The sequence below is a fragment of the Eumetopias jubatus genome, unplaced genomic scaffold (assembly GCF_037043125.1).
Source record: "Eumetopias jubatus isolate StellerSeaLion01/CBP00866 unplaced genomic scaffold, mEumJub1_p1.0 scaffold_15, whole genome shotgun sequence".
NCBI classification, from domain to species: domain Eukaryota; kingdom Metazoa; phylum Chordata; class Mammalia; order Carnivora; family Otariidae; genus Eumetopias; species Eumetopias jubatus.
Genome location: NW_028274821.1, coordinates 12,137,875 through 12,158,100, shown reverse-complemented (window position 1 = coordinate 12,158,100; position 20,226 = coordinate 12,137,875). Strand labels below are relative to the sequence as shown.

The following is a 20,226-nucleotide window of genomic DNA, read 5'->3' as shown; positions in this document are numbered from 1 at the left end:
AACCAGCCAAGGAGATGGGGAAGGAGCCGCCAGGGAGGGACCAGAAGAAAGTGGTGCCCTGAAGGTGGGAGAGAAAAGTACTCAAGAAGGAGGGTTGGATGAGCTAGACCAAGTGACCGCCAAATTTTGTTGGTGACCCAGACAAAAGCTGATTGAGTGGAGGACTAGGGATGAGAGCCCAACTGGAGTGAGCTTGAGACAGAAGAAGAGAAAGGACAAGCCAAGGGGCAGCCTCAGAAGGGGTAACCACCTTGCTCATGGGAGCACATCTTGTGAGTAGCAGAGCCAGAATTCTAACTCAACGGGAGCTTTCTTACACTAACGTCTAGACAGTACACAGCAAGGGAAGGAGTCCTGAACGGGACGCTTACCAGCTCTGTCACCTGGAGAAGCTCATCATTTAACACACGTCTACCGGGCGGCAGGCACAGTGCTAGATGTGAGGACTCCAGAGATAAAGAACACAGAGCCCTGGCCCAGACCAGCAGGTGGGGCCGGAAGTCAGGGGTGGCCTCCAGAGAGAGGTGGAACAGCTATTTGGGTTTGTCTCCTCTCTTAAACAATTGAGGAGGTTGGCTCAGGAACGCTCTACACCTTTCTTATCCTTAAATTCCATGGATTGGGATATGAGCAAATACTTTCACCTACTGAGAAAGGGAGAATCAGCACAGATTTCCCACCTCCTCCCGGGTGTATCACCAAGGCATTTTAAAGATGTCAGCCCCTAATTGGAATTTTAAATTGGGAGAAGTGTGTGCGGGCACTTTAGGTACAATTAGTGCAGTAGATTAAAATCATTTTGAAGTGACCTCATTCGCTCCCCAAACTGTTTAAATTGATTTTTCAATTTTCTGCCCCTGTAAGTGGACGGATGACATACGCATAGCTGGGGAACTCTAGTAGATTTTAATGAAATTACCCTTGTCAACCAAGGGAAAGAGGCAAAAAATTATGATAGCATACCTTTTTACTGCATTAATAATAATAATAATAAAAGGCTTCATCTCTTCTCAATGGGCCTTTACAGTATGTTCAATAAACCGAGAATGCCCAAGATTCTGTTGTATTTCATCACCACAAAGCAGTCCTCATCTTTGCTAGGTGGCACTACTAAATAAAATTTTGAAGTTTCTGTATGGAAAGAGAAACTATAAATCCAATCCAAAGACAAATGACACACTGGGAGAAAATATTTCCAACAGTGTTACAGTCAAAATATTATTATTTTAAAAACCTCCTACGTGTAAGAGAAAGATTTGGTAGAAAAACAGGCAGTTCATCGAAAAGAAAATGCAGTGGCCAATAAGCTTACAAAAAAGAGGCACCTCATTAGTTGTCAGGGAAACTCAAATGAAAACATCACCTATGAGATTGGCAAAAATGAAATATGTTAGTAACATCTGTTGGGAGAGTTCCATTTCCCTGCGTCATGATTCATTATGGAATGACACCCGTGGACCCTCTCCTTACCCTTCATTCCCTCCTCTCCAGAAGAACTGTTTCATGAATTTGGGAAAAGAACCTGAGTGTGTTGGATCAGTGCTGTCTTGATGCTCTTTTCCAGCTCTGCCTGCCTGCAGTAAGAATTAATTCTGGTGTGCTCCTAGCCACGTGGTGGGCTTCCCCAGGTAGGCTTGATGCCTGTGAGGGACACCTGTGGTTTACCAACGTTCTGGTGACTAGGGTGGGTCCATATATCTAAGGCAGAGGTAAAGCATTAGACAATTTGGCTACAAATTTAAAGGCAGATCACCCAATCCAGCTTGTCGGATGATATTTTTAAATCTCCTTTTGTGTGGCTTCTTACATATCTCTGTTGGTTCAGAAGTTGGAAAGGGATGGGGGGAATGTTTATTGTTTCCTGCCTACCCTCTTCACCTGATAAAGACAGAGAGAAAAGAAGGAAGGAAGGAAGGAAGGAAGGAAGGAAGGAAGGAAGGAAGGAAGGAAGGAAGGAAGGAAGGAAAGAGCGGATAGGAGGAAATCCACAGCTGCATGTGGAAAAATAGAAATTCCTTGGAGTTGAAAGGGAATTACTAAGATCTGGGGGAAGATACCTGACAGGATCTATTAAAATTTGAACAAGTATTAGTTTGGATGATTTGGTGTCTGGCATTTGCTTCAACATAATCCAAGAAGGTACAAGTGGGTAGGGATATGGATGCATCAAGACTGGCCTTTATCATGTCTGCAAATTTTTGCATCCTCTCAATCAAATTAAGAGAATAATTATGCTATTCTCTCCAGCTTTCCATGTGTTTTCCATAGTATAAAGTTGTTTTATAATGTGTATTACTTTCAACCAGCAATCTCACTTTTGGGAATTTATTCCATAGGAATAACTGTATCAGCCCATATGGATATATATCTATGAGGATGTTTATTAAAATACTGTGTAGAAAAAATATGGTTATAACCTAATGATCATCAGTAAGAAAAGGGTTATGTAAACTATGTATATGTTGACATTATTTATTTATTTGAGAGAGACAGCACAAGCAGGGGAAGGGGTGGAGGGAGAAGCAGACTCCCTGCTGAGCAGGGAGCTGAATGCAGGGCTCAATCCCGGGACCCAGGGATCATGACCTGAGCCGAAGGCAGACGCTTAATCAACTGAGCCACCCAGGCGCCCCTGTATATGTTGACATTATTAAACAGAGTGAATTAGGGGAAGCAATCTTAAGCAACATCAAGGAAAACTCACACCATCTACCTAATCCTTTATTCTTTATATATGAAAAGATAGGAACCATCAAAAGTTGGGGAGGGGTGCGGGAGAAAGGAGGGAATAGCAGCATGAAAGAAAAGAAGCCCAAAATAAATAGAAAAACTGACCACAGTGGAAGCAAAGATAATCCAAGAAAGTTCAAACAAATGCACAACAGCTCTCAGTATGCTCAGAGAGATCCAAGAGCTCATAATACCCATTTTAAAATATTAAATCAGATAATATAAAAAAATCAGATAATATAAAAGGAAAGAGCTCTTAGAGATTAAAGACAGGCTGTCCAAAAACTCAGTAGAAGGGCCTGGGGACAAGTAAGCTGAGGATGATTAATAGAACATAGAGCAAAAAGAGAAAGAAATGGAAACAGTAGAGAAAAGATGAGAGGTAGGGACCAATCCAAAAGTTCTAATAGAGCCACTACAAAAAATATTATGGAGGTTCTGCAAAAAACTAAAAATAGAAATACCATATAATTCAAAAATTCCTCTTCTGGGTATTTATCCAAAGGAAATGAAAACAGACTCTCATAGAGACACCTGCACCCCCATGTTCATTGCAGCATTATTTACAGTAGCCAAGACCTAGAAACAACCTCACGTCTGTCAGTGGATAAATGGATCAAGAAAATGTCACACACACACACACACACACGGTGGAATATTATTTAGCCATGAGAAAGAAGGAAATCCTGCCATTTGTGTTATGGCTGGACCGTGAGAGCATTATGCTAAGTAAAATAAGTCAGAGAAAGACAAATACTGTATGATATCACTTATATGTGGAATCGGAAAAAAAAAAAAACACAAAAAACAAAGACCCTGAACTCATGGCAACAGAGTAGAACAATGGTTATCAGAAGCTAGGGAGTAGGGGGAAATGGGGAGGTGTTGTTCAGAGGGAATAAACTTCCAGTTATAAGATGAATAAGTTCTGAGAATGTAATGTATAGTACAGTGATGATAGTTCATAATACTACATTATACTTGAAAGTTACCAAAGGAGTAGATCTGACATGTTCTCACCACAAAAAAGAAATGGTAATTATGTGATGTGATGAAGGTATTAACTAACACTATGGTCAGAATCATTTTGCAATGTGTAAGTGTAACAAATCAATACATCCTGTACCTTCAGCTTTCACATTGTTATATGTCAATTATACCTCAATAGGGCTGGAAAAATGAAAAAAACTCCAACATTTGACCAATAGGAGTCTCGGAAAGTAAAACCAGAGAAAATGGCAGGGGGAACAGGGAAGAAATTATCAAGGAAATAATAGAACCTTCCCCAAAGCTTCGGAAAGATACAAATCTTCAGATTGAAATGGCCTATTAAATGCAGAGAACAACAATTAAGAAAATATGTAAAGCCTCACCCTCCAAAAATTTCCAAACACTAAGAATAAGAACAATGTGTTGAAAGATGCCAGAAAGAAAAAAGTGACAAAGGGCTATCAATTAAGCTAATCAGACTGCTCATCAGCATCACTGAATGCTGGAAACTCACTACCCAGCGTGGTCCTCAGACCAGCAGCAGGATCATCATCCAAGGGTTTATTAGAATGCAGAATCTCAAACCCCACTGAGACCCATGAATCAGAATCTGCATTTTTAAAGATTTATTTACTTGAGAGAGGGGAGAGGGGCAGACGGAGAGAGAGAAAGAGAATCCCACGCAGACTCCCCGCTGAACGCTGAGCCTAATGCAGGGCTCGATCTCATGACCCTGAGATCACAACCTGAGCTGAAACCAAGAGTCGGATGCTTAACCGACTGTGCCACCCAGACACCCCCAGAATCTGCATTTTAACAAGATCCCATGGTCAGGCTAGAATGCAAAGGGTGACGACTTCATAATATGAGAAAAAAATTATTATGAGCGTAGAATTCTATGCCCAATGATCAGTTGAGTGTAAGAGCAGAATTAAAGCACTTCAAGGCAAAATACAAAATACAAAAATTTTACCATTCTGGTGAGGGATGTGGATGATGAGGGAGGCTCTTATGTGGGGGGGGGCAGGAAGTTTTGGGGGAATCTCAATACCTCCTTCTCAATTTTATTGTAGAGCTAAAACTACTCTTAAAAAGTCTTTTTTTTAAGAGACTAATATTTAAAATTACAAATATAATCAATAAAAATATAATTATTGAATGTTGGGAAATGGAAGGAAAAAGATTAGGTAAGCTAAATTGTCACCTTTCATCATCTTTCCTGGCACGATGTCAACAGATACCGCCTAAATTAAGTCAGTGAATTGTGACATATTAGAGAGAGTTCTCAAGGTAACCCACAGAACCAAAAACAGAAACGGCATTTTTTCTCCCATTAGTCAGTGATTCTTTTTTAAAGTTGAGATTAGTTACTTGTTTTGAGGCCCCACTGAAATAGCCCTGTGCACTGATTGATGAGAATAACATAAGCAAATTCCAAAATTTTATTGTAGCAACACATTGGAAGTTAATTTACTAACAGTGGCAGTCCAATGCAGGTTATTTCTGGGCAGTGGGCAGTTTTCCTGCATGTGCTCCATTCAGGACTCCAGGCCACCTCCTTCTTGTCATTCTGATATCCCACAGGTCTCAGACTCTTCTGCATTTAACCAGTGGAGGAAGAAGGAGTGCATGAAAAAGGCAATATTACTTCTTCAATGATCTGGCCCAGAAAGGTCCTCCTCACTTCCACCTTCCTGCTCTTGGAGAGAGAACTAGTCATGGCCCCATCTAGAGGTACTGAGGGCTTGTAAATGTAGTTCTTGCAAAGATTCTACACGGTGGAGAGTGAGCTTGAATTTTTGGTGGGCAACAAACCATTTCCACCACACTCTGTATTCAATTGGCCATGTGTAAATGGTGTGTGCCCCTTTACTCTCTCAGAAAGGACACGTGCATTCTGGACACTGGAAAGCCAAGTGTCCTGTAGGCTGAACGGATGGTGTGTTGAGATTTCCTTTGGGTTGTTGGAATATTTTTAATTCTTTTCCCTTGCTCTGACACCACTTAGCCAAGCATCTTTTTGTAATTATTTTCTTTCGTTTAGTAGATCTGTCTCTTGTAAATGGATAGCGTGTGAAGAGAAACCGGGCGATGTGCTTTTCTCCAGTCCTAGCTTAACACACGTGACTTTGAAGGAGCCCCGTAACCTCTCTACTCCCTGGTGTCCCAATCTGTCAAATAAGGGACTTGGGCTTTGCCAACGCTGTCAGTTCTAAATTTCTGCCACTTTGTAATTCTGTTCATCCATGAGCTGATAATGTGGAGTTTCTAGAATGCAGGTTTCAGTGACCTGTGCTAGAAATTCCCATGTAAGTATAGCAACTCTGAAAGTTCCCTTTACCACTCCCACCCCTACAATCTATCCACAAAGACATTACTCACAATCGTGAGGCTCAGAGAAAAACAGCGGTTGAGTACCAGCATGGCAGCAAGAAACCAGACACATGGTGAGAAATTTCCATCAGTAACAGAAGAGAAAGGTTTTGCGGGGACTCAGCTCCTCAGCGCTACCGCAAAGCCCTCCCCAACGAGGAAGGGAGACCAGTTTTCCTTACAGTTCAGAAAGCAGTCACCATCCCCACAGGGTAGAAAGAACAGGTTACTTTCATTACCTATTAGGGTCTTCTAAAAATAAGTTCATGGTCCAAACATCAAAAAGTACAAAGAGGTGGTGCACCTGGGTGGCTCAGTTCGTTAAGCATCTGCCTTTGGCTCAGGTCATGATCTTGGTGTCCTGGGATAGCGTCCCATGTCGGGCTCTCCGCTCAGCAGGGAGTCTGCTACTCCTTCTCACTCTCCCTCTGTTCTCTCTTAAATCAATAAATCTTAAAAAAAAAAAAAAGTACGAAGAGGCATATGATGACAAGATTCTATTCTGTCATCGTCCCCACCTGGCCAGTTCCTGTTCCTCACCCTTGCCCCCTCCAAAAGAAATATTAGTTTGGTATTAGTTTTTTGTCATAGCAGAGATTTTTATACATATGCATTCTTTTCGCTCCTCCTCTACATATATGATGATATTCATCACACACTGTTCCGACCTTGCTTCAATTGAATATATCAAGGAGCTCTTTCTATCATCTGTGCATAACGATCACATTTATAGAATTCTCTCTATAATTTCTTTTACCAACTTTCTTATGATGGACATTTTAGTTGTTTCCGGTCTTCTATGAATGCAAACTGTGCTTTAGCAATTTAAATAGAATTGTACGTAAGTCATTCCACACACTTGTGCATGAGGGCAACACGGAAATTCCTCAGAGGGATACTTTTGAGAGATGCTTTCAAATCACCCTTCGTTGACCCACTTTATAGATGAGGAAGGGTGGTAAGAATTTATGATTTTGCCAATCAAGGGCTGTAAACAGCTGACCTGCCCACAGGTGTACTCTTCTGGAGTTGGAGCTGGATGGCTGTGAGGAGCACAGAGTCAGAGAGATTTCGTGTTGTAAGCTGAAGCGGGCTGCTGTGAGGTGGGCAAGCAGAACAACCCAGCAGCTCGCTCACTGGAGCGCAAGCTGAAAGAACGGGGCTTAGCTGCGGTGTGCTGGGAAGTCTCGGCGGCAGATGGGAGCCGAGCGTTACCATGTCTGAGCAAGCGGTTTGTGAGCCAGAAGCCCAGGGTGTGGTCCCGGCTTGGTTGGAGGCTCCAGAAATAGCCTGTACACACAAAGCAGGGTGGCCTTTGAGCCAGGTGACCAGGACGTGACTCCTTGGGCCGATCAGGTGCCTGCCACCCACACCTGGACTCATCAGGTCTCAGAATCGAGACAGTGATGAGACAGTGGCAGAGAGGTGGCCAACCCACATGTCGCTTAAGCTTCAGTGAGGGGTCGTGGGCTAGTTTAAAGTGCAGCAGCCCTGCTTGAATATTTTAAGTCGTGAAATACGTATATTTCTATTTATATATTCATATATAATAGATTGTGTATTTACATTATATATGTTATATATGTTTATATTATATTTGCATACTTATATACCTATACTTTTTACTTACGTGATACACATATATATAAATAATGGAATAAATTTTTTTCATGTATATTTTAGAGCAGTTTTAGGTTCACAGCAAAATGTAGTGGAAAGAACAGAGATTTCCCTCTAGCCCCTGCCCTCCCAGACACGCATAGTCTCCCCAGCTATCAAAACTCCACACCGGAGTGGTTCAGTTATTACAACCGATGAAGCTATGTCAACACACCGTTGTCATCCGAAGTCCGTAGTTCGCATTGGGGTTCATTCTTGGTGTTGTACATTCTGTTGACAAGTTGACAGATTGACAAGTTTGTATTTTATTCTGTTCTTTGTGCTACCTTAACTCATGTAATTCTCCAATGACCTTATGAGGTAGGTGCTACTATTACCCCCACTTAGAGAAAAGGAAACTGAGGCAGAGTGAGGTTAAGTGACTTGCCCAAGGTCACACAGCTAGTGAGCGCTGGAACTGAATTTGAATTTGAATGTAGGCCATCTTGCTTAATGCATGTTCTTAACCAGTATGTTCTGCTGCCTTGGACTCGATTCTCCAGTCCCTGGGATTCTCTTTCCCCTTCCCACCCACCCCCTCCAGGTGAGAGAAAAGGGTTTTCTTTGTTCTTACTTTGCCTGGCTTCTCCAGAGCCTCATTGTCTGTTTGAGGAATCTTTGAGCAGTTTCTACTGTACTCCGCGTGCAGGGGCCCCGCAGGCAGAAGGGCAGGAGCTGTGGATTAGTATGGCCATGAGCCTGAGGGCTATCTGTTGGGGGGGGGGGCAGAGGGGAAAGGGCTGAGAGTGATGGAGAGGGGAAAGGACAGGTACAGCCACTCTGGACGTGGGGCCAAAGAGATCTCAGATGAAAGGACAGCGGTGAAGATTGGGAGAGAGGAATACGGAACCAGTCCCCTTGGGAGATCAGTGACCAGGCAGTATAGAACTTGGTTCCGGATCACAGCAACAACCAAGCTTTCCACTCATTCATTTATTTGTTATTTATAACCTCCTGTTGTTTGGAAGGAAAATCCTGATAACTGGAGGGTCTTTTGTTTGTTGGGCAGGGTGATGGGGGAGGGTGACTGTACTCTTGGAAGAGCTCGAACATGGCTAAACTGTTCGGCAAAAGAAAAGCAGAGAGTTTGGGAAGCCCAGAAGTTAGATGTAGAACTGTACTATCCAATATGGTTGCAACCAGCCACTTGCGGTTATTGAAATGTGGCTAGTCCTAACAGATTGCTGTGAGTATAAAATTCACACTGGATTTTGATGACTTAGTAGGAAAAAAGAATGTAGATTGTCTCAGTAATAATTGTTTATATTGATCCTATGTTGAAATGATAATATTTCAGATATGCTAGGTAAAATAAAATATATTATTAAAGTTGATTTTACTTTCTTTACCTTTTTCAGTGTGACTGTAGACATTTTTAAATCACATGTATGGTTCACATTATATTTCTACCGGACTGTGATGATCCAGAAGGAAGGGACATGAACAATGAAGACTCAGGACTATAGAGGAAGGTTCATGAGAGGGGGAAACCCTGAGGCTGATGACTGAAAAGGAAGATGTGGAAAAATTAACCAATTAGTTTTTGAGGGGAGGGTAAGGGCTGTGGTATGCGATATAATCTTTCACCTCCATCTTCTTTATGAAATCTTCAGTAAAATCATGAATTTTGAGAGAGAGAGAAGGCATGTGCATGCAGCAGGGGGAGGGGGGGCAGAGGGAGAGGGGGAATCTTAAGCAGGTTCCACACTTAGCATGGGGCCCAATGCAGGGCTCGATCTCATGACCCTGAGATCATGACCTGAGCTGAAAGCAAGAGTCAGACACTTAACCGACTGAGCCACCCAGGTGGCCCCAACACCATTTTTTAATAAAGCAAATTAAAAATAATTTCCTTTGGAGAAGCTCATGTCTTCCCTCACGGTGACCAGAAGGCTCTGGGTGCCAGAAAATCATGTTTGCATTTCACTGGTCTGTATTTGGGACCTAAATGAAATTAGTTGATGAGAAGAGTGTAGCGTGCAGGCACCCTGCCTCCTCACATTCTGTCAACACGTCCAATGAACTCTGAAGACTTTCCAGGCGATCCGTGAATCATTTTGAAGAGAAAGTAGCTTTCTTCTCTTCCCACATTATGTTTCTTTCCCTGTTAACTTTTTGCTAACATGACTCATTGAGAGAGTTGGTTGTCATGGGAGGCTTTGAATCAATACGGAATTTCTGGCTCATCAAATCCAAATTCAAGTCATTACCAGTGTTGCTACCTAATAGTTGCTTAATGGATTTTGTGCTTTGGGAGTTGTGAAGCTGAAGTGTCAGAGAGCAAACCTTCCTGGATACACTGTTTTTAATCATCTAGTATAGCCCTGGCATTTCAGATTGAAGTATAGCTGAAAAAAATATTTGAAGACAACGGCCAGCCCAGCCCAGGCTGCTTTCGTGACCTTCGAATAAAAAAAAGAAGCTTGGAAACAATAATTTAATCTGAAGCTTCATAATTAGGGTCGTAGTTGATGTTCTGGTGTGAATTTGGGGAAGGAAAATGCTAGAGGAAGCTACAGAAAACTTGAGGGAATAGAGAGAAGCAAGTTAACTGACTTTCTAATGAGCCAAATAATTGTAAAAGTAACAGTCGCCGTAAATTTGAGGTGACGTGGTCTCAAAGAAAAACTCCATTTTAATGAATTACCGTTCAGTTCAGCCTTAGCCTGATAGTCCCCTGTTTCCATGTCCTTTTGCAGTATGAAGTAATGAGTCTCTGAAAACTAACATAGCTGAACTGATTTTAGAGATTTACTATCTTTAACACCATAGTGTTGAGTATGCATAGCTTTCTGTATGATAACAAAAATACCAGGACAATGATCCAGATTGCACTGTAACGTGATTTAATACCCCTGAACTAAGTGTAATGTAGCAACAGAGATAATAAATGTAGTAGGGGGTAAAGAAAGGAAGTTGTATAGGGACATAAAAAAGGAGATTGTAACAGAAAAAATACAAGGCTATTGAAACCTTAATACATATGAACTATGCAGATATGTTTGATTTTTGTACCAGGTGCATTTCACAAAAATTCAGACAGACTTTCAGTTGGCTTTGATTTCCAGAGAATGTTCCTTGAGTATTCTATAAAATTTGCAAGATTTCCCATCTGAGTTTCCATGATTGCCTTAAGCTTATTTCATGTGTTTTATTGAAATAAGAATGATAAATGTATAATTCGATTGTTAAAAGGCTAGACGAAGAACCAGACAATAAGGAAGTCTGCATAAATTTTGCATTTTCTCTTTAATCAAAGGCTGGGTTATGATCAGAGCTTTGGGGTTGGCATGACTGAATTCAAGTAGATGAATTAATTTTCCTGCCCAGTTAGTGTTAGTCACAATTACACAGATTTCAAGGTGGATGAAAGTAATGAACCAGATTTTGCAGTAATCACACAAGAATGCATTCGTTCAGGGGCACCTGGGTGGCTCAGTCGTTAAGTGTCTGCCTTCGGCTCAGGTCATGATCCCAGGGTCCTGCAATAGAGCCTTGTATCGGGCTCCCCGCTCCACGGGAAGCCTGCTTCTCCCTCTCCCACTCCCCCTGCTTGTGTTCCCTCTCTCGCTGTGTCTCTCTCTGTCAAATAAATAAATAAAATCTTAAAAAAAAAAAAAGAATGCATTCGTTCAAATGGCCTCTGTCTGCTTATCTGCAAAGTTAAAAGCTTACGGGAGGGTGGGGGGATGGGTTAGCCTGGTGATGGGTATTAGAGAGGGCACGTACTGAATGGAGCACTGGGTGTTATATGCAAACAATGAATCATGGAACACTACATCAAAAAAAAAAAAAAAAAAGCTTATGGGAAAGATGTGGCCATTGGCCAGACAATTTTTAAAGCCCTCTTTTGGAATTGACTTCAGAGCTTGAACCAGAGTCTTTTTAATAATCTTGGCTGCAGCACATCTTTATCCTTTAGGGATAGAACATCAAACAGCATTCACAGCCAAATTTTGTAAATAAGGTGGATGATAAATCTGGATGATACCCTTTGAGGTCAGAAATCAAATATAACTAAGTATGACTATAGAATATTGAAAACGATTTGCTGGTAGCTGCAAAACCCTTAAATTAACTTTGAAATCAATTCCAATATAGGACTGGCCAAAGTGTTTTGAGCAAAGGCAGCGAGTGCCCTTGGAACATGTCAGTATAGAGTCTGCCAAGGTGACTATTCTAAAAGGGATTACACCAATTTAGTTGTTTGTTTAAAAAAATCGATCACATCACTTTATAGGCTCAGTGAAATATAGTAAGAAAAACATGAACAGTGAGATCCAGACGGATCTACCTCCAACCCTTTCAGCTCTGAGTGACCTTGGACAAGTTACTTAAGGTGTCTAAGCTTCTGTTTCAAAATCAGCAACTGGAGACAGGTAATTCCCACTGGGACTGTTGTGAGGGTGAGGGCAATAGTATGCAGAGCACCGCATGCATTGGCCTACACACATAGTATAGGGTTTATGATGATTATTTGGTGGATTTACTTATGCTTAGCCTAATTTCAAGATGATTAAAAGTAGCCTAGATGCTTCTTTCCCATCCCTACATAGACTTATTCGGGAAAGAGTAATAAGAAATGTACCATGTGTTCAAAGTATTTATAGTAGCATTAGTGGTTTTCATCTTTTCTTTTTTGCTTTTTAAAAACTACGTATTGATCTCTCAAATACTAATTATGGTGTGTGCAGAAAATGCACTGATGAATATCAAGTAGCACTTACAATGTATCAGACACTGTTGTGTTTTATATATATATATATTAATTTGTATCATCCAGTAACCCTGTGATGTAGGTACAATTACTATCCCCGTTTTAGAAATGATCAAACTGGAACATTTGCTCTAAGTTATCCAAAGTCAAAGAAAGTAGTGATGCATCCCTCGTAAGTGGTGCAACTAAGATGCATTGAGGCAGTCTGTCGCCCACACCTGTCCCCTTAACCACTGTAATATCTCATTAAGCGTATGGATGATGAGATGATCCTTTAGAGATAACTTTGATATTTGAAGAATATCAAGCACCGTTCATAGCAAACTGTTGTAAATAAGGTGAGGGATAATCCTTTGATGGCAAAAATCAAATATGACTTAATATTAGGATAGAATATTGAGAACAATTGGCTGGTAGTTTCCAATCCCAGAAATTAACTTTGAAAGCTGTTCCAGTAAAGGAGTGGCCAAAGTATTTTGAGCAAAGGCAGTGGCCTTGAAACATGTAAGCATACAGCCTACCAAGGACGAGGACCCACCCACCTGTGTTGGGCAGGTGCTGGGAAGCAAGTTCAGCTCCATGTGTGGATGAAATTTTAGTCCAGCAGGCATTCCAAGATCTCTAAGTGATATGGCAACCATCAACGACTGGCCATCCAAAAAAGCAATTGGCATTCTTGACCCAGAAAGTGGGGTATCCACCGCCAACATTGGGGTGGTCTGTGTACAAGGGAAGAAATCAAATCACTGGATGAACGATCTGAAGCCAGATCCTAATTCTTGAGTGAGGGGCTAAGCTAGACCTAAAATTAGGATTGAATAGAGACTGGGAGCAGGCTGAGCCTGCAGTTGACAGACTAGGGCATTAGGAGAAGGTCAAGTGGTCTCTGTCCTTGGGAGAGGAGAGATGTAGAGGCTGAGATCCAGACAGGCAGGCAGGCAGGTAGGCTTTTATAAACCCATTATGCTTTCTGTGTGGATTTACCATGTCAATTCCCTGATCGCCTGTAGCCTTTGGAGAAAGTGCTGTGGGGGGTGAGAAGACACAGCAGAGCCTGGTTTAGAATCTCCCACTAGGGTGCCACCTTCATGATGTGTACTATAGTTGTACTGTTTATCGTTTTACATCTGTCTTTAAATGATTTATTTCTTATCATCTGCCAACATGGGTATCACACATTTGGTATCAGTTAGGTACCAGCAGGAAATAGATAGGCATTCAAATTAGATAATACGCAGAGAGGCAGAGAGCTGAAAAGAGGGACCCCGCCACCCCTACCACCCATAAGCCTGAAGGGGAGGGAAGGGAGCCATCAGGGGAAGCCATTTGGAGTGGGCCACCTACAAGGGAAACTGAAGATGTCCAGCCCACATGTCCTCCTCAAAGTAGGACAGGGTCAAGGACACAGACCTCTGGTTGACGTCTGGCTATTCAGCCACACTCCTTGGGTTCAGGTACGCAACTCACTCTGAAATCATTACCAGTGCTCTCTGTCAAGCCAAGCTTCACACAAGGATAAGAGAAGAAACAAAATAATATTTCACTGAAGTGAGATGTTCTGTGTGTAAGGAGGCTTTTCCTGACCTTATAAGCCTATTTAAACTAGAAATGACTTTAGGAAGGAAAAATGTGTGTTCTGTATCCATCTTAGCCGCCAGTATCATTAAATTTAATTTCCAAATGAATCAAAGGAGATTAAGCTTTAATGGACTCTATTTTTTTTTATTTCTGCCTTCTGTTACCCTTGTAAATAGATGCACTGAGTTTAGAAAGCTGATGATTTGCATGAGGTTCTTGATGTCCTTTGGTTTCTCTAGTAGACGGTCCACAGTTGATCTCACTCATAGAAGGAAAACAGAGAGAGTAGAGAGGATGGATAAGAAAACCTGGGTATTCGTATTCTGTCACCTTTTTCTTCTTTAATGAGAACCATTAATCTCCAGCCTATGTGGATGGCATGTATATGTGTGTGTGTGCACATGCGCACGCACACACACACGCACGAATGTGTATGCATGCGGCATTGAGGGCACAATCCTGTTTGGCAACGAGAACTGTTTTGCTGCTTTGGAGATTAATATGTCACCACGACCTCAGGGTCACTGGCAGCCCCTCCAATGGCTCGGTGGCAGACATCAGGTGGACTAGAAATGTGTGTGTGCAGGCGAATTTGGACACGGTACAGTCCAAAGAAATAGGACTTTCCTTGCAACTCTGGCGGGAGACAAGGAACAACATTCCTTCAGTCCATGGAAGGTAAATGTACTTCTTAAATATACACAAAAACATAAAAACACATTTATGGAATCATATTCTTTCTAGTTTTTTCAGGGGAGCGGATGGCTAGCACAGTCTTATTCTTTTTTTTTTTTTTAAGATTTTATTTATTTATTTGAGAGAGAGAGAATGAGAGATAGAGAGCACATGAGAGGGAAGAGGGTCAGAGGGAGAAGCAGACTCCCCGCCGGGCAGGGAGCCCGATGTGGGACTCGATCCCGGGACTCCAGGATCACGACCCGAGCCGAAGGCAGTCGCCCAACCAACTGAGCCACCCAGGCGCCCCGCACAGTCTTATTCTTTTCCCACTTCTGTACCCTCCACCTTCCTGTTTTGCCTACACCAGCCTCCTTCCCCCCCATACCTTCTATGTTAACAACCTGATATTCATCCTTTTGGTTTTTTTCACATTGTATTTCGTCTTCAGTCAGACCCGTTTTCTAATACTTCTGCAAGTGTTAAAAGGGACAGTCTATTGGAATTTCTTATCAATGACTACTTAAGGACAGATGAGCCAAAGTAATTTACAACCTCCCCTTCCATTAATCCCAAACCAACATGAGTCTCAGCTACCATTAGGAGATACCTGGATTCAGCTGCTTGAATTGTGAAATGTTCTATTTATAAATACGGCACCACAGCGGAGTTCCTTCCCTTTGTTAACCTCCTCCAGCTGGTTCCCTCCCTCCTGCAGCCAGGACACCGCAGCACCCCCTCTTCATGTTGTGTAGGAGCTCCTGCAGTGGAGCCTGTCCTGCCTCTGGTCTTCCAGATCACGGGACACTTTTGTAGCGGGGGAGGGAGCCACTCCTCCTCCCTTTGCCCCAGCCTCCGGAGGCACATGGGTCCTAATCAAGGCCGTTGAGTGGCTGAAGGCACTCTTCTCCCAGGCCTTAGTCCCCAGGTTGCTTACGAGCTCATAAAATCTAGACCCTTTAAGAACAGCAATACGTGTGTGACTCACAAAGGGAATGCAGTTGTGGTGGTTGGCTTAGCTCTAGGCTCCTTTTGCAGCTTGAACGTAGTTCTCTTTTGTACTTAGCAGCAGGTATTATAATCATTAGAGCTGTCTGCCCTTGAAGGCTGGGACCACGCTTTCAAAACCTTTGCATGCCCTTTGCCTTTGCACGGTACCTGGCAAACGTCTAATAAATGCCAACTGGATCAATACATGCAAATGTAGGAAAATACTGAATCACGAGAGTTCTCTGGACACTTAGAGCATCAGAAGGTGGAGGAGGTGCATGGATGGATAAGGGCAGCAAAGATTCAAGATGGAAGGAAGAAATGAGTTCTCTAAAGCCTGAGCATGCCAGTGGCTACAAGGCCCCAAATATTGTGTGTGTGTGGGGGGGTGGAAATAGACATTTTTTTCTTTTTAATTACTAAAAATTCATTGACGACCAACTCTGCAACCTCTGTCCTTGGCACTAGGGAATCAAAGATAAATGACAAGTCCTCTTTTCCTGAGGACTTCATATTTATAAAGAACTGTTGCTTTGTGTGACAGGTGCTATAATATAATTTATACATATATAATATATATAAATAATATATACAGTGTGTGTGTGTATATATATATATACACAGTAATAGACAAAGTATAATGGGGATGAAGTGAGGAGTTAATTAAGCCTTGTAACTCCCCTGATTAAAACCACTCAGTAGCATACCAGTGCCCTTGAGATAAAATCCAAACTCTTTACCATGATGTACCAGGTCTGGTCTTGCCATCTCCCCACCATCATCTCCGTCCACACCATCCCTTTCTCACTCACAAACATTGCTTCTGCCCTTGAGCCGAGCAAGTGCTTCCTTGCTTCGTGGCCCTGCCCTCAGATTTTTATGTGGCCTCCCCTTTCCTTATCATTCAGGCCTCAGCTCACACATCACCTCCTCTGGCCACTGTGTGCATAACCCCCTCCCCCTGGTCTTTTGCTATGCCTTTACCATCTTATTTTCTTCCTAAGAAGAAAGTAAGATTTCACTATTTCACTGTTGGGGGCTATCCTGTTTATTTACATAGTCACTGTCCGTTCCCCTCTCCTTTTTCTTCACCTCCCACCCCTGCCCTCCACCTCATGCATCAGAAGGGAGCCTTCATGAATCAGAGAAGCCTGTCTTCCTCGGTCACCACTCCACCCCAGTGCCTAGAACGTTGCCTGGAGGCTGGCACATAATAGGCAGTCCTCAAGTGTGAACTTGCTCTGGGGAAGACAAGAAAGAGTCACCAAAGACAGGAAAGAGTCGCCAAATATAGGTGAAAAATAGGCTGAGAGTAGGGAAGACAGTTCGGGTCAGAACTGGGGGTGTTAGAACATGGGGCGCAGGTGAGGTGTGGCAGTGGGGCTGGCAGAGTGGTGGGGCTCTTGGGCTTGGTTTGCAGGGAGGAGGACTCAAGAACCCAGAGCTAGAGCTGGTCGAGGGGGTCAGGGACCAGTTTCACCAGTTCTGTTGCTCGTGTGACCCGGGGTGATCACCTAGCCCCACCGTGCCTCCATTTCTTCAGTTTTCAAGGAGCTGATAATTCTCTCTAGGAAGAGAGTAGAAGAGTACTCTCTTCATAAGCTAGCATGAGAATTTAACACGTCATCCATAGAAGATGCCTAGCCGTGCCTGGTATACTCAGCTCAGTACAAGAGGGGAACCATTGAAGAGCTTGAGAAATCAGGTTCTGGGCTTTGGATTTGTATTTTGGGAAAGATCATCCGGCTAGCAGTGGGAAGGATGGACTGGAGGGGGCTGAGAAATGAGTCAAGGAAACAATTGTGTAGGCAAGACAGACCAAGACAAGGCAGTGGCGGTGAGAGTGACGCAGGAGGTATTAAGATGATGGACTCGGTCATAGGTTTGGGCTAGGAGGTGAGGAAAAGAGACCAGTCAGTAATGATTCCTGGATCTGAGCTGGGGCAACTGGGGGTGCTGCTGGCGCCCTTCACCCATACAGGGGATATGGGAGGGGGCCAGGTTTGGGAGGGAGGGCGAGGAGGCATGGCTGTTCCACTGTGGCAGATTGAGTTTGAGTGCTGTGTGAACCCCGAACTCTGGGTGGAGCGACCCAGCAAGAAAACCCCCACATCTTCCTGGATCAGAAGATGATGCTAAGATGCTTAGCACTGTACATACTGGTACTTAATGTCAGCGCTTAGTATTTCATGTTTATAACCTTTGCTTTTTAAGCAAATACTGTGAGAAATGTATTTTTGTCCACATTTGAGGTTTTCCCTTTAGATTTCTATAAGTAGAACTACTGAGGTAAAGGTATGTTACCTTTTAAAGATTTTAATTCCTTTGCCAAATCGCTTTTCAAACAAGTTGTACATCTATATATTTTTTCCACAATAGCCCGCGATCCCCACAATAACCTAGCTTTGCTATTTTTTTTTAAATAAAAACCACTCCCAAAGTTGCCAGGGTATGGGGAACATTTGTCTCATGGGCCACCAATGGACCTGATCCGCACCATCAGCTCCATCCTCAGAAGCTGCTAGTTGCCTTTGTCTTAGGGAAATCCCTCAAATCAACATGTTATTAATTAGCATGTTGCCAATACCACAACCCAAACTATATTCTTAAAACCCTGACAGTGAGTTATATATAAATACTCCATGAATAAATACTCCCCTGAGGCTTAGGGGTGGGGGTATGAGGAGAATGCACTTAGTGAACAGAAATCTCCATAGTACCAAACAACATTATTTTAACAGTATTTTCCCCCCAAAGAATGGGCGTCTTATAACTTTCTTTACCATGATTTAGTGTTCGGACATGCAGAGAAATCCCATTTCCTTTGAATCAGTAAGTGCTCTATGAGAGGGCACTGTTTGCTGGTCAAACAGCGATTTTAACCCAGAATAAACTAAAACTTTTTTGAGAGAGAGAGAGAGTGTGTGCCCATGTGCACGGGACTTGGGGGCGGGGGTGAGCGGAGAGAGAATCTGAAGTGTGGAGCTTGACCTGGGACTCGATCTCACAACCCTGAGATCATGACCTGAACCGAAATCAGGAGTCAGATGTTTGGACCACCCAGGTGCCCCTAAACTAAAACTTCTTTTTAATACATGTATCAGTAGATTTTCATCAATAAAATCTATTTTCACTGTAGACAGGGTTTTGGTCAATTCTGCACATGGTTATCATGAATTTTTGGTCATTCACATGCTTTGGATGTTTATTATTGTCTTGCTAACACTGTTCAGTATCCCTCTCTGTGAATACTTGATTTTTGCCCATCAGACTGAGATGTGTACGTTTAATTTGTTGTCTTTTCCAGAGAGGCCTCATAAAGGAAATGTGGGTAGACTCTGCTTGTCCATGTGCTGTATCGAACTGGATATGTTTTGTATTTTCCGTGATCCACTGGAAGCCACTTAGTCCGGGGGACCTCAGCACCAATACGTGCCTCTTCTGTTCAAAGCGTTAACCATCCATCAAAGTCTGAATGGAGCCTCATACTTGCTTTTGGAAAACTTTCTTATGCCTCCTCTGAGTCACTGTTCTCAAGGGTTAATGAGGGGAGGCCACAATTTTTCAAAGGAGACTGGATCTCACTTGTATGAAGTGGGACTCTTGCCAAGGAGGAACGCAATTAGGGATTGTTCATCTCAAGTAAACCATAATTGTTTTCTTCCAGTGTGTGCCAGCCAGCAGTGGGGGAATGGCGGGTGGGTCCACCAAAGAATGGTGGAAAGATGATATTTCTGCTTGAGGGTGAACTTGGAAGCTCCAAAATGCCCCCCTTTACTACTGGGATTGTCCTAGTGCTTGAAGGAAATTGCTGTGGTTGTGGAGAGCTGAGTAGAATATAGCCCACTGTCATATTAGAGAGTCAATCAAATGCCCCTGATCCTCTTGGAGCTTTCTGCTGGTACATTAACGAGTTCACTTCCCATCCATTTTGTCCAGTCCTAATGTGGGTTCTCCAAAAGAACACTATGAGAAAAGCCTACACGTATAGTTGAACGCATTTCCCACAGGTGTCTTGAAATCATAGGAATCCCGCCCATTTTTGTTCTGTACATCCTTTGTATCTATTTCCATACACGGGACGCATCATGCTGTAAAGCTATTTTGTGATAATGAGAGAGGTTGAAACCAAATCCATCTCTAGCTACAGATTTCTCTGGAAATGGATAAACAGACATACCCGTATTTTTAGGAAAGTAGCCATGATTTCCATATATCTTGTACCAGCTATAATGGTAATTCATAGAATCAGAGAATTTTAGGTCCAGGGTGTATGGGGAAGTACACTAGTGAGTGTTTCTTTAAGTGGATTTGTCAGAACACTGGCCTCTAGGAAAGAGTTTCCTCCTCACACAAGTTTAGGAAACCCCACATCATGTGCCTTCCCTCTTGAGTATTCACAATGAAAAGTCAACTCTAAATCAGCGTTTCCCAAACTTACTTGACCACGGAGTCTTTTTCCCTGTGTAACAGCCCTTAGTCAGTGAGTCTGATCTCAACGTGGAGGTCCAGAA

At 42.7% G+C, this 20,226-nt stretch overlaps 1 protein-coding gene across 1 annotated transcript in view; it reads left to right on the top strand.

Annotated features, from left to right (window-relative positions):
• The window catches only part of APBA1 (amyloid beta precursor protein binding family A member 1), a 207,746-nt gene that overhangs the window by 105,393 nt on the left and 82,127 nt on the right, over positions 1-20,226 (top strand). The window lies entirely within an intron of this gene.